At 40.6% G+C, this 13,419-nt stretch overlaps 1 protein-coding gene across 2 annotated transcripts in view; it reads left to right on the top strand.

The window, feature by feature from the left end:
- The window catches only part of UST (uronyl 2-sulfotransferase), a 152,295-nt gene that overhangs the window by 122,932 nt on the left and 15,944 nt on the right, over positions 1-13,419 (top strand). The window contains exon 8 of one of the 2 annotated variants that reach the window (XR_009485810.1): positions 3,728-3,961. The exons of the other annotated variant lie outside the window; for it this stretch is intronic. The gene's annotated coding sequence lies outside the window, so the exon portion shown is untranslated. The remainder of the gene's footprint in view (positions 1-3,727; positions 3,962-13,419) is intronic. 2 annotated transcript variants of the gene reach the window in all.

The following is a 13,419-nucleotide window of genomic DNA, read 5'->3' as shown; positions in this document are numbered from 1 at the left end:
AGGAGGAAATTTGATCACCTATTACAGGACAATGATTTCCTCTGGGATTTCATGTGAAAAATGGGTCTTGAATCTAAAGATTCACCACTTTCTGTCAGTATTCCCTGGACATATTAGTAAGAAGGCAGTTTTCTTGTGTTAACTCTCTCCTCCTCTTTTCACACATCCATATGTTTGAGGGTTTTTTTCCTATCATAATTATTTCTTGGTTATTTCTGAGTTTTTGCTAGTACTTACCAAAAAAAAAAAAAAAAACAAACTCTTAACAGAATCAGCTAGAAAAATAAAAAATACTCAAGCAGTGTGTAAGAAATCCTACATTGTTCTCCTCAGAGCATCTTAGACCTGATCTGCAACACCCTCTGCTGTTGCATCATGAAGTGCTTGGAAGAAGACACGTTGTTCTGCCAGCTGTGTGGTGGTCCCACAAAGCAGAAGATAAATTGGGCAAAAACTGACCTTTTTTTGTTGCAACTAACACTTGCAGATTAAATCTATAGAGTTTACAGTATTGTCTGCTGACCTGCTGCTCCACTTGAGATTTTCTTTTGGCAGTCTGTCTTTCCTCTTTCCACATAAAGAAGGAAAGTTTTTCTAGAACTTATCTTTTGTCAGCTGAATATAATAAGATGAGGAAAACAGAGAGAAGGACATGTAAGGAAGGTGATTCACTTTCAGGTCTGTGAATATCTGCACCAGAGTCCACTGCAACAAGCAGTTCTGGATTGGAGGCAGTTCAGAAACAGGATTTGTAAAGCTGCCTTGAAGCAAAAAGTAGCTGCAGAAAGACATTTTCAATCCAGTGTTGCTTTAATGGATTACATAGATTAGAAATCACAGTAGGAAACAGGCAATTGCTGTCCCACCACCATCATAATCTAAACGGTATTGAAAGCACCTTCCTGCTATGGGAAGCAAAATTCCCGATGTTATCAAATGCATAATATCACATGGGCATATAAGATACATCTGCAGGGGCTGTGAGTTAAACCCCTTCTTCCTGAAGTTGGGACTCCCCTCACTCATTACAGGTGCTTTGGTTTGTCACCAGATCATTGTAGATCCCATCTAAGCAAACTTCTTATTATTGGAAACCTTCAGTATAGGTTGATAATACAGAAATCAGGAAATCTAGAAACTTTTTCTCATCTCTGTTCCTTTGAACTGTACAGGCCATATTCAAAGCTCTCAGTTTCTTTTGTGCCTGTAGTAAAATTTCTCCTCTGAAGCACTATGATAACATTTGTCAAGAAACTCTTGCTCTGCATTCTCTTAGAAGAAAACAAAGCCTGTAGTTGTTTTACCTTCAAAAATATTTTTCTGCTGTTGTTCTGAAGCAGATGATTTAAACTGTGGCTCTATGATAAGATAGTGTGAATTTTCATCAGGTAGTTAGTGTCTGTGTATAGCTGATGACACAGGTAACTGTTTAAAGCAGAATGAATTGAGTGCTTTTCTTTTTGATGCTAATCATTTGTCTGATATAAGCTGGCAGAAGGAAACTGTGAAGAAAGGTAAAATGTTAAAAAAACTTGGCAGTTCATCATGGCAGAAAATTTTAATGTCAGAGGACACAAGGAGGATAACTTCCTCCATTGCATTAACAAAAACATTGCATTCAGCTATTCCATATGCCAATATTTAGACTTGTTTGTTTTATAACCACGTGTAACAAAATGTGAAAGCTCTTTGTGGTGCTAAAGTTTTCATTGGAACCAATCTGGTTTTATCTTGTACAGTACTTTAAAGCTATGGGCTTCCTGTTTTTCTGTGCCTCCGCTCTCTCCTTGAAATTAAGCATTATCTTAGTGTTAATAGCAAGTCAAGAACTGCAAAAGGACTCTCTTTTTTGATGCCTGTCTTGTCCGAAGTTACAAACTTGTCTTGGCAGCCAAAACTAGCTTTGACAAGAGATTAAAAGGGCAGGAATGGGGTCAGCAGATTGTGAAATCAATAGATGAATAGATGGGTAGAATAAGTTTTAAAAATATATTTTTATGTTTCATAGCTTTCTTTGCTAACACAGTAAAATTTTGTCCTTTTTTCGCCAGCATTGAAGCAGATAGGGTCCAATTGCAGAGCCTTAGAATGTATTTATTGCAACATTTGAAAGTATTCTTTAACTCTTTGAAAGGCCTGAAATAGTTATAACAAAACTTGACATGTAAAATCTTTCCTCACTCTCAGGGTGTAAAAGAAAAAAAGAATCAGCCAGTCCTGTTCATTTCTGCTGGCTGTAGCCAGAACACAAAGAATATTTACACATTTTCTTTTGAAATGGGCGCATGTGGGTTTCATATCTTTGGTGGTTTTAAGAGACAAAAAATACCTGCTATACTCAGCAAAACAAGAGTTTTCTTCTGTCTTGTCAATTTCTGTGGCATGGGGTAAAAGTTAACAGCATCCAGTGTAAAACAATAGGCAATAAAATGGTTTTTTAGCACCTCAGAAATGAGCCATATCCTCACACCTCAGGAGTTCATAAATTTTCTTTGGCACCAGAAGCCCTATAAAAACACTTCTTCCCAATACTAGGAAAAAACCCCTTTGTTTCCTGAAAGGTGCATTTAGTGTGGAGAATGTATAGGTCATGCTCTGCAACAAGAAGACTGACTTTAGGCTTTTCAGACAGTGAATTTTATTGAGTGCAATGAAGTAACTCACACTGTCAGCTGAAAAAAAATATATTGTTTAGGTAAACTGTAATTTTTTTTTTAATGCAATGAAAATGTGATTCCCATAAGAATTGCATTTACAGGGAATGTCTTAAACTGTAGCAGTAATATTATCTCAGGTAATATAAACCCTCCCTATGTTTATGAATGTTAATGATAATGTAATGTAATGATGTTTATGAATGTTAATGATAATGTAATGTCTTGACAAGTTTCCTCTTCTCTTTAACCCATTAAGGAGAGATGCTGCCATTTGTCTTTATTGCAGAGCTGAGGTCCTGAGAAGCAGAGCATTTTTGATGGAGTTAGGAGAAGGGTGAAATCAAGCTTAGCAGTCTTTGTGCTGTGCTGAAGATCACTCCTGTGCCAGGCCAGCACTGAAGGTGGGACGTGCCTTCAGATGGTTCAGATGCCATGCACTTGGAAAAGTTCAGGAACAAGGGGTTTTTCCCTCTGAGAAATTGTAGTGAATGTGTTTACAGGCACCACCTCCAAGAGCAAAAGCTTTGAGCAAGAAATGATCATAGGACTCTAGTGGAAGGAGGCAGTGCTTTTTGTGCAGTGTCTTTAAATATTGATCATCTTGTCATCTTTTATCCTGTCTTTGTTTAGCACAAAATGAAAGGAAAGAAGAAATTAAGGCAAATTATATGAGGCTTCTTAGTCTGCTGGCTTCTTGTAAGCTGTACTTTCTGGAGAGGGCTCTGACTGGTAAATGGGAAAGGATTACACTTGCTCATCTCCTGTGCTGAAGTGCCCAACCCTTCTCTCTGCTAGAAGCACCTGCCCTCTTGATGAGAGCATAAAATCAGAGTGGATTAGTCTTAATTTAAATACTGAGGGGGTTTTTTTTGTTCAGTTTGGTTTTGGGTGGGGTTTTTTGTGGGATTTTTTTGGATCACTTCTAAAATTTCAAACACGTTCAAATGTTTAAAAGCTTTGGAGACTCCAAACAGACTGACTTTTCTCTTGCCTTGCACTCTAGAGGAGCTTTGTGTTTTCCCTGTGTAATGCTTTGAACAGCAATCACTGACTATGAAAATTTCCTGCAGAAGAGGAAGATTGTAAATGTCGCGTGGAGCCAAAACACGAGGTTGGATTTGGGAAGTCCCTGTGTGACACCCCCGTGTCTGAGGAGAGTGTGAGCAGCGCCGCCGTGTCCAGCAGGTGGAGCGATCCGCCCGCCTGAGCGCCGCTCCCAGCGCCGGCCGCGCACGGCGATTCACATTCCGCCGGGCAGGGGGGCTTTTCCTATCGCCCTGCATCCTGTGCTGGAAATAGAAAGCGTGAGCAGACCGTTCTTTTCTCCCCCCTTTGAAGTCTCAGCTTTCAATATTGCACAGAGGAACGCTGTAAAACAACGTGAATGCTAAAACATGCAGTTTAAGATCTAGGAGAAGCGTTTAATTGTGCTTTTGTTTCTTGTAAAACAAATTCCCTGTTCTCTGTCTGCAAGACGGGCGGGGAAAGAGGAAGAGTCACAGTGCATATCCCTGAGGACATTTCTATTTTATTAGGTCGATAGCATCTAGGACATTCTGCACAACTAATCTGTTCCTTGTTTTTCTTTATAAAACTGAAGGTACTATCAAAAGCTGTAGATAAATTATCTAGCTCTTCAGCCATGAGGATACAAGAGAGAGCAGGGAAAATCCAGACTTGTTTTGGTTTTTAATGTTTTTTTTAAAGCCTTCTGATATTTATATTTTATAATAGAGTTTTTTATACTTTTATGTAAATAATAATTGGTTTGTATTCTTTTTTGAAGGAGGAGAAATTTGGTAAACTGGTGGCTTAACCAGTGTAGCTAGAGAAGTAGCAATTTCATCCTCCAATCCATAGTCACTTTGGAAGATCTATAAATATTGGAGTCAGAAATAAGTCAGAAATACGCTTTTTTGCCTTAGACGCTTCGGTGTGTGCGTGTCGTTCATTTCGTGTCCTGTTGCGACACCAGACTGCCTGCTCCAGGATGCCTTGAAGTTAGTGGATACACCAATGAGTGGTAAGGATAGTCAGTGAAAGTATCCTTTCTTTTTCAGTCCCGTAAAAGAAAAATATGTTGTTTTGTCTTCCAGAGGTTTGAAATCCTTTTGTGGATAAACAAAGCAGTTTTAAGAATAGCTCTAAGTAGTTTTAAGAAGAGCTCTTGGAAGGATTTGAGCACTTCTGGGCTTTCTCATGACTGTGTTATTCAAAAGAACCACTAGGTCTTTGGAAGATTTGTCTCAGCAGCAAAACTTCTCTGTGGTGAGCTCTGAAGCAAAGCTTTACAGCTTATAACAGCTGAGGTTCTTGTTCTGATGAGGAAGGTGAAGCCACTCCAGGCAATACATGTGTGGCATGAAAACCATAACTGTGGCCCCAAAAGATTTATCCAAGAGAGTATCAGTCTCATTGCTAAGGTGTGATCAGGAGTAAAGGTGTGGCAAGTGAGTTTGGTGTGGCTTTCCAACCCACATGGAGCCTGTGTACATCCATGTTCAAGTCCTGAGCCTGTTTGCTCTTCCTTGCTAGCGTGTACTTGTTAGATTGAGTTAGCTCATATGTGCAGACTTACACAGCAGAGCAGTTGCCTGAAAATACATCTTGTGGCCCCAAATGAATGGCATTTTGAGATGAAAAGTGAGGCAGCTGACAGCCTGACACAGCGTTGGCGCTCCGTCTGGGTGAATCTGCTCCCTGAGTCTGGGGTGCAGGGAGGTGGGATTTATGTGTCCATGTGCCAAAGACATCGCTACGGCTCTGCTTCCTCCTGGAGTCAAGAGCTTGAGCTGGTGAGCACAGCAGCACCAGCACCAGTCATTTAGATCAGGTGAGAAATTTACATATTTCCTATTGGCAGGCCAGGATTGTGGGCATGATTCATGAACTGGAGAAATGAGCAGTGAGGCTACTGTTGATCCATAGTTCCCTTTCCCAGCACTTCTGGCATTCAAGGATGTTGGCTGCCTTCCAGATCTCACCACTGATTATGGCAAAGAAGGATATAGTTTCTCTTCTTGCTAATTACAGTACTGATTTTTAAATCCTTATTTTAGGCTTGGATTTTCATGGGTGTTGAATTTGTAAAGGCTCTGCTCAGAATCAGTTGTATTGGAAGGTGAAGTCCATGTTCCCTTAAAGCATTGTTTGAAAAACCTGGATCTAATGTTCCTCTTCTAGTACAGTTTCTGGACGGATGAGCTCATAGACTGGCTCTGACAAACAGCAATGTATTGTAAGATATGCTGAGTGTGTTTTGTAGAATTACTTAGTCTTCCCTTTCTGTGAGCTATAATGCATGTCTAAACCCAGCTTGTGCTCTGCAATCTGCTACCTTTTTCCAATTCCTCTCCTCCACCTTTTTTGTATTTCTCTTTCCTGTCAAATGGCAGGGCCTTTACCTGAAGCCAAACAAATTTTACTTTTTTGCATGCTCATCTGAACCTCTTTATCATTAACTGTTTACCCTCTCTAAAGTTTCTGTATGTCTGTAGGATTATGAAGACTGAGACCACCTAATGCATCATCTTCTTCTTTCAGTGCAACTCCTAGACTTCAGCCTACAGATTTTGCATTTCATCCCACCTATTCTTGTCACTTGCATTCAGTTTCCTTTCATCAGCTCTATCGATGGGCTGTCTGGTTTTGGATTAAACCTTCAAAGATGTAATTTCATACTGTGTTGCAGTAAAAACAAAAACTATTTATGTTCTAAATCCCAAGGGATCACTCAAACAAGTCCTTACATCTCACACATCAAGAATCCATGTATATTTTGTGTGTGTGTGTGTGTATGTCAGGAGATCATTTTGAAGGCTTGGTGCTGATATCTTCCAAGCAGCAGTCATGTTTATTTAATGAGCAGATCAGTCACTAAAGATGTTATGGTTTATAAGTGTGCTCCTGCTGCTCATCTGAGGTTGATTCCCCGATGCATCTTTTGAATATTTCCTGTTCCTGGTGTCACAAAATGGAAAACCCATGGATAGCCAGCTTTGTTAAAGCTCCAGCACAGAAGGAGATCTGCATTTGGATACAGCATTAGTGATATCTCATAAATAATCCAGGGTTACTGATGACAATATACCACAACCATTTTAATGACAGGCGGTTAAAGCCTGCAATGACAGTTCATTCCTTCCTGAGTGCCTTAGTAAATAAAATCATAATGCTATTTTAATCAGTAGCATTTCAGCTACACCTCCCTTACTGCTTCTGCTTTAAAAATAGCATTTAAACAAAAATTACAGCGGTAACAGATTATGAAGATTGTTTCTTTGACAACTTTGCCCTCTGCCCAGGTAACAGAAGGCATAGAGAAGGAGCCATTAAATCCCAGTTAACAGGCCTGCTTCTGTTCCCAGGTGAGCAGGTCTTCATTTCACCTACATGGAAACAAGCAAGCTGCACAAGGTGGCTGAGGCTGGAATATAAAAAACTTTTATTAATAATAGGACCAAAGCTACTGAGAATTTAGCTCAATAATCAGTGTATCCCACAGTATGTTTTCAGTGTTTGGGGGGGAGCATCTCTTAATTGAAAACAAAGCAAAATTGGCATGGAAGACACAGGAGCAATATGAAGCAGATCACAGAGCTGACTATTCACTTAGCTTTTAGGAACAAAATCTTATTTTCAGTCTTCAAATAAAGTTGTTCTACTTTTTTTCTCAGACTAAATCACTGTATCAGTGGCAGAATGGGCTGCAGGTTAAATTGATTATTTTTACTCCCAAGGCATCTTGCAAGAACAATGCAACTACCATGAGCCAGTATCTTTGATGGCTCAGAAATTAAAGATAGGGTAGCTATAGAAAAGAAATTTAGATGTTAAAACACTTTTACCTGTAATTTCTGTACGGCGGGGACAAGGAGCCATCCCGTAGGAATTACTTAGATTTTCACATGAACATTGCAATTTAATATCAGGTTTTTACAGTGATGCAAATCAGCTGCTATAGTAATTAAAATGTTGTAATAATTAAAATTAGGAAGACATGAGAGAGCATAAATTCTGACAAGTTAGGTGTGAAATTATAGCAAGACGCTTCCTGGCATGCAACTTGCAAAAGGCATTAAAGCTAACACCAAAAGGGTTTCTTTCAACCACATCAGGACTAGGTGGCTGAGAAGAGAGTCAGGGAGAGAGAAACAGTGGGCAGCTGGGAGAAGTGCAGGGAGACAGTCTTAGGAAAGAGACATCCCCAGGGTACATCTGTAAAGGGACCAGAGGACACAGTGTATTGTGCTCTAAAATCATCTTAAGGACACTGTTGCTACTATTAGAAAAGAAGGAAAAGAACTAGTAACGTGAATTTCAGCAAAGTGCAAGGGTCAGCTCTTAGTGACAAAATTGTAAGAATTAAAATGAAGTAAATATGTTAGCAGTGCAGCTCTCAGCTGCTGTGTCTCCCAGCCACCACTCCTCACTTGAACACAGCTTCACACCATGTCTGTGCTCCTTCCTGTGAACCCCTGTGCTTTACCTGCCCTGAAGGCAGTTTATGGTGCTGGAGAGCTGACCCCTTGCTCTTCCAAGAGTCTTTCTTGGAGTTATGTTCCCTACTTCCTTTCTGTGTTGGAATTTCCCAACCTTTTTGATCTGTCCCTCCATCTTGAGAACTTGCTCTCCTAGAAGCTATGCAAGAAAAGAGGGGTTTACTAAATATAGCTGTGAAGATTCTGGTTTTCTTCTTTTTCTCTGTTCTTGGAGTTGAATCACAAATTTTCAAATGTAGCATGAAAGAGCATCCTCCCCTCTGTTTCTCTCTAGGCTCATCTTCCCAGTTTTCTCCCCTTCCAAACTGCATTCCCACTGTGTTCTTTTATTACTATCTTCTCTCCTCTTCTCTTTGCCTATCTCCAACATTGTTGCTGCACTGTATAAATCTTACCTTTTGAGTTCTACTATTTGCACTCTGTTTGAATATCTTTTCAGTTACTTGCAGATGTCATCTATAATACAGGTAAATGTTAAGGTGTGGCATTTTTTACTCCACAGCTGTCTTTACTCCTTGGCAGTGTTAGGGATGCTGCTGTGAGAGCAAGTGTTCACCAAGGATTTCTTTGAAACTGAAATTGCCAACTCTGTGCTGTGTCCCCTGATTCAATCAGCAGCTATTTTAGAAGAATAGGTAAGATCATTCTCAAGCTTTTAGAGGGCTGCAATTGTCACCTAGACACCAACAGATGAAAGAATCAAATTGACGTACTAGGAGGAACTGTAATTGAGAATGTGATTAATAGACAGTTGGGAAAAGTCAGCATGGCATTTGTAAAATCTTTAAGGACTCAGCAAGCACAGGGATATGAGATGGTACAGGTGTCATTTTCAGCAAGATCTCTGTCCCAAAGTTCTTTAAGAAAATTGAGTGTCAGGACAAGAGAAAGAGTGGTCTCCTGCAGGATAAAGCAGGTGAAAGAGGTAGGCATTCATTGTTTCGTAGTGTCCCCTTACTTTAAAAAAGCAGGGGAGTCTTGCAGGGACTGTACTCCAGCCTGGGATAAGTGTTCTCTTAAAAAGCTGTGTCTGAATTGAGAGAGGACCATGCTGATAGGATGTTACCAGGGAGCAACAAAAACAACACTGCAGTGGTTTACTAATCATAACAAAGCAAAGCATTAAAATTCAGGTCATTGAAGTGCAGCTGCAGTCTGTCCTCGGCACTCAGAGCTGCAGTCCACAGATGCTCTGAGTCCTGATCCGCAGGGAGCTTGGTAGGAAAGTGCACAGATTATCAGATGGGTGGGTATCTTTCTCTGCACAGGGAAGCAGTCACCTACAGAAGAAATTTTTATGTGAAGCTAGATCAAGTCATGACTCAATTTTTCCAGAAGGCAGAAAATGATGATGCAGGAGAGAAGGGTTAAATCCTGGCTGAATTGCAAGAGCAGCTGAAAGAAAGGCGTTCCCATTGGAGGTGCTGCCCTAGCTGCAAAGCAGGGAGTTCACACAGCTGTAGTTCTGATTTGTGTTTCATGGTAGGTGATTCAGGAGCATCAGAACGTGCCTGCTCTTGTTCTGATTTATCCGTTCTCTTTCAAGTTTGCATGCTGGGTAGGCAAAAGGGGTGAGGATGACAGTGAAGCCAAAGAAAGGTAATTTTCTGCAGATATACCAGGCCTCATTTTCCAGCTAGACTCACCAGAGAAGAAAGAAACTGTTGAGTTGGCCTCTGGTTTTCTAGCAGTGAGCAGCAGCTGTTTTGGTAGCAGTAGCAGCAGCTCATATAACAAATGTTTCATGATGAATGCAAACAAAAGCCAGCCCTGAAATTCCAGCTCCACTATGTACGCATAAAATATAAAACCAGTTCAAAATAATGTAACTACTCAACTTAAGGGGTTTTTTCTTCCCCTCTAAATAAATTCCATATGAGAATTAGTGTTTGGTCTGCTCAGTTCTCCAGGGCTCACCCAGAAAATTTTTATCATAAAGGCCGAGGGCAAAAAGTGAGCACAAAAACAGAGCAAGAAGAAATATTTTTAGAAGAAGTGCACGTGCAAGGAGGTTGTGTGGTTTGGGCGAAGGTTTTGAGAATGCCAGTCATGCTTGCTGAATTGAAATTACTGCTGATGTTTGTGAGTTGGCTGAATTCACTTGCCTCCAAAATAGGTCTTGGAGGAATTCTTTATGCATCTCTGTGCAATTTGCTTTTTGAAGATGACTTGTGGTTTTAAAGGCATCTACATGTTAGAAGAGAGTTATGCCCTCTAGCATAAATTTCTTTCCAGATAGCTAGTGGGAGGATTTCTAGAGAATGCAAGTTGTTGGTCAGTGCATACCCAGGGGAAATGAGGATATTAAAGAGAGAGAAAACTATAATAATTGGAGACTCAGGAGAAATACAAAAGCTATCCGGGAGGCAGTGTCTTAAATTGTTATCTTCCTCCAATTGCTTAAGTTAAAACAGCGAGTAAATGCCAGCATTTACCCATCCTCCCTGCTCTGCTGTTTGCTGGAGCAGCATGTTGTCTGCCCACGCAAGCACTCCTGCTCTGTTCTCAGGCCCTGAAATATTCTCCTCACAGTTTGCTTTCCTCGTGGTTGTTTTTTCTGGGCTGGTTTCCCTGTAATTGTGGAATTATTCAGCTCTATGCATCCAGCATAGGAAAAAACCTAATTTCTTGTGTTCTGACAGATGAATGATAATATAGCTTATTGTTGTGCCTTTTTCTATATGGTTCTATTTAATACCTTTTGTGTAATGCAAGTTTTGAATGAGGTTTGTCTTCTTCCATTTTGTTCCTTTCAACTGAATTTTGAAGGGCCTGTGAAGTTGTGTTTGTCTGTGGTGCATTGCTGTTCTTGGGGTACACATGTAGGTATAAGTCATGGATATCACATCTTCGGTGTAGCAGAGCATGCAAAGGTGGGGCTTAGAACAAAAACTGTGTGCTTGACTTGTCTCTGCTTCTCCTGCTCCTTGACTGCTTTGATTCATTTCCAAGCCATCACCTACATTATTTTATTTCTTGGTATTTGTGGAGTGAAAGGGGGGAAAAAGAGGCTGCTAAAGAGTACTGTTGGATCTAGCAAATAAAAAGGAAAAGAAGGGGTGGGCTCTTTCAGGTTTTGCTTCTTTCTCACCAGAAGGAAGTGCAGCACAAGTTACTGGGAGAGCCCAGTGGTTGTGTGGAGGGAAGACAGGGACAGGGAACACATGGATGTTGCTGCAGCAAAATTTGGTGCATGCAGGGAGCCATGGGCGTGCGCAACCAGAGCCTGCAGTGCTTTGCAGAGCTGTGCTCCTGTGGTTTTTAGGATGTTACCAAGTTTGGAGGTTTTCTGCTTGGGCATGAACACATGCTTTTTCTGTTACATAAAATGAGAGTGTGGAATTAATGGGTGACTGATATATAATATACATCTTCCAAAAGCTAGTGGAAATTGGACATGACAGAAGTGACAGCATAGCCAAAGCAAATTTATTTAAAACATTGAATAAAAATATTCACCGAGAACTCTCTTTTATCCTAAATACCACTAAATATTTTCTGGGCATTGAAGTCTTATTTTTATCTTTTAAGTTTTCTTCCACTCTGTACTGTTCCATGAGTGCTCTGCCAATTTCATAGTAGCCATGACTCACCCTTGAAGGGTCTTCAGACAGCTGACAAACCTACCTTACTTCACTGGGTATTGATATTATTTAATGTCAGTACTTAAATTATGTATTGGGGAGACTGAACTCTCTGTATGACCAGTGAAGAGAGGTAAATGGCTGTTTGGTGCCCTGAGTGGCTGTCTGGAGTTTATCAGCAGGAGTACTCCTGACTCACGCTCCATACTGGTGCACAGTCCAGTAGACAGGGATGCTGGCTTGGAGTTGACATGCAGTAGGGTTTGTAGGAGCAAGGATGAAGTATGCATACTAAACCAAAGTTTATGTCATCCTTCTTAGTGCTTTTCTTGCCTATCCAATAGACAGATGTGTGCATCATTGAGTGCTATTTGATTTAAGTTTTGGTGGAATTGTTTGGGGTTTATTTGTAGGCTTCACTTGGGGCTTTTTTGGCACCCCTCTATATTTTTCTGCAGTGATTCCAGGAACAAAGTCTATAACCTTAGTTCCCCTGTGGGGCAAGGAAACACAGCAGAAGCCCAGGACTCCCTTACCAAGAGCAAAGGAGGTGAATAAAGAAGATGATGTGTTCCAGTAAAGTCTCCAGAAACCCCTGCATGGTGATCAAAGCAACTGCTAGAGAGTGAATGAACTGCAGAAGATGGGAACCTGGGGAAGGATTTTGGACAAAAAAACTATGAAGGGGTCTTGAAGAGAGTGAAGCATGGCAGGACCAGCTGGGATGAGGGGTGATGGTTGAACCAACCTGCTCAGGTATTTGGCAGTGAGGTAATTTCACCAGCTGCTTCCTCCATATTCTCTCCAAGATTTTTGGATCAGCACATTTTTGGATTAGCTCCATCTCTGGCCACTCACTGCCCACAGCTAATATTTGGGTGTTAGAGAAGTCCTCAGTCTGTTTTTCTGCACTGAATCCTGGTTCATAGAGACCAGTGTTTGTCCGGTTGCACCACAGAAGTATCACATGTTTCCCATGTTTTCGTTAGAGTTACTATGTCAGGATTTGTGGATATTTCTGGTGTGGGGTTTTTTCCACTCTAGACTCTGATCCTATCTATTTCCATTCTTATTTAATTCAGTATGTGGTAAACTCAGTGGTAAATTTTGAGTGTCTGTGATGGCAATTAAAAGCTGTTAGAGTCAGGACATCACTGGGAATCCTGCAGACCAAGCAGGGTTTTGAAGAGTTCATATTCTTTCTGGAATTTCAGTACTTAGTCTAGCTCATGACTGTGTGTGCAAAGCCAGTTCATTGATTTTCTGTAATGACCAGGTGAGATGCTAAGCATGGAGGGCGTGTATTCTTTTTACGCGTGATGAAACAATCTATTGTGTTAAGATTGTTTTGTTTTGTTTGCAAATTGTTCTTTCCAGTCAGCATAGTAAAAAGGGTGGGATGAGTGCTCCAAGCCCTTGAAAGAAGCACATTATTTTCACGGGCATACACATACACACATCCTGATATGCAAATATATTTATCCAGATATACCAAGAACAGCTCCTGGAGAACAGTAAAGCCTTTTTATAGTCAGCAGTTTTTAGCTCTTATTAGTGGAAAATAACAAGAACAAATTGTATATTATACAACTTTGCCTTTTGGTGCAGACATGCCAGTGCAAGTGGTTGATAGCAAGAAAACTCAGTCTGTTGTCTTACACTTTAGCAAACAGTTTA

Source organism: Haemorhous mexicanus, chromosome 3 (genome assembly GCF_027477595.1).
Source record: "Haemorhous mexicanus isolate bHaeMex1 chromosome 3, bHaeMex1.pri, whole genome shotgun sequence".
Lineage (NCBI taxonomy): Eukaryota > Metazoa > Chordata > Aves > Passeriformes > Fringillidae > Haemorhous > Haemorhous mexicanus.
This window is presented reverse-complemented; position numbering and strand designations above follow the sequence as displayed.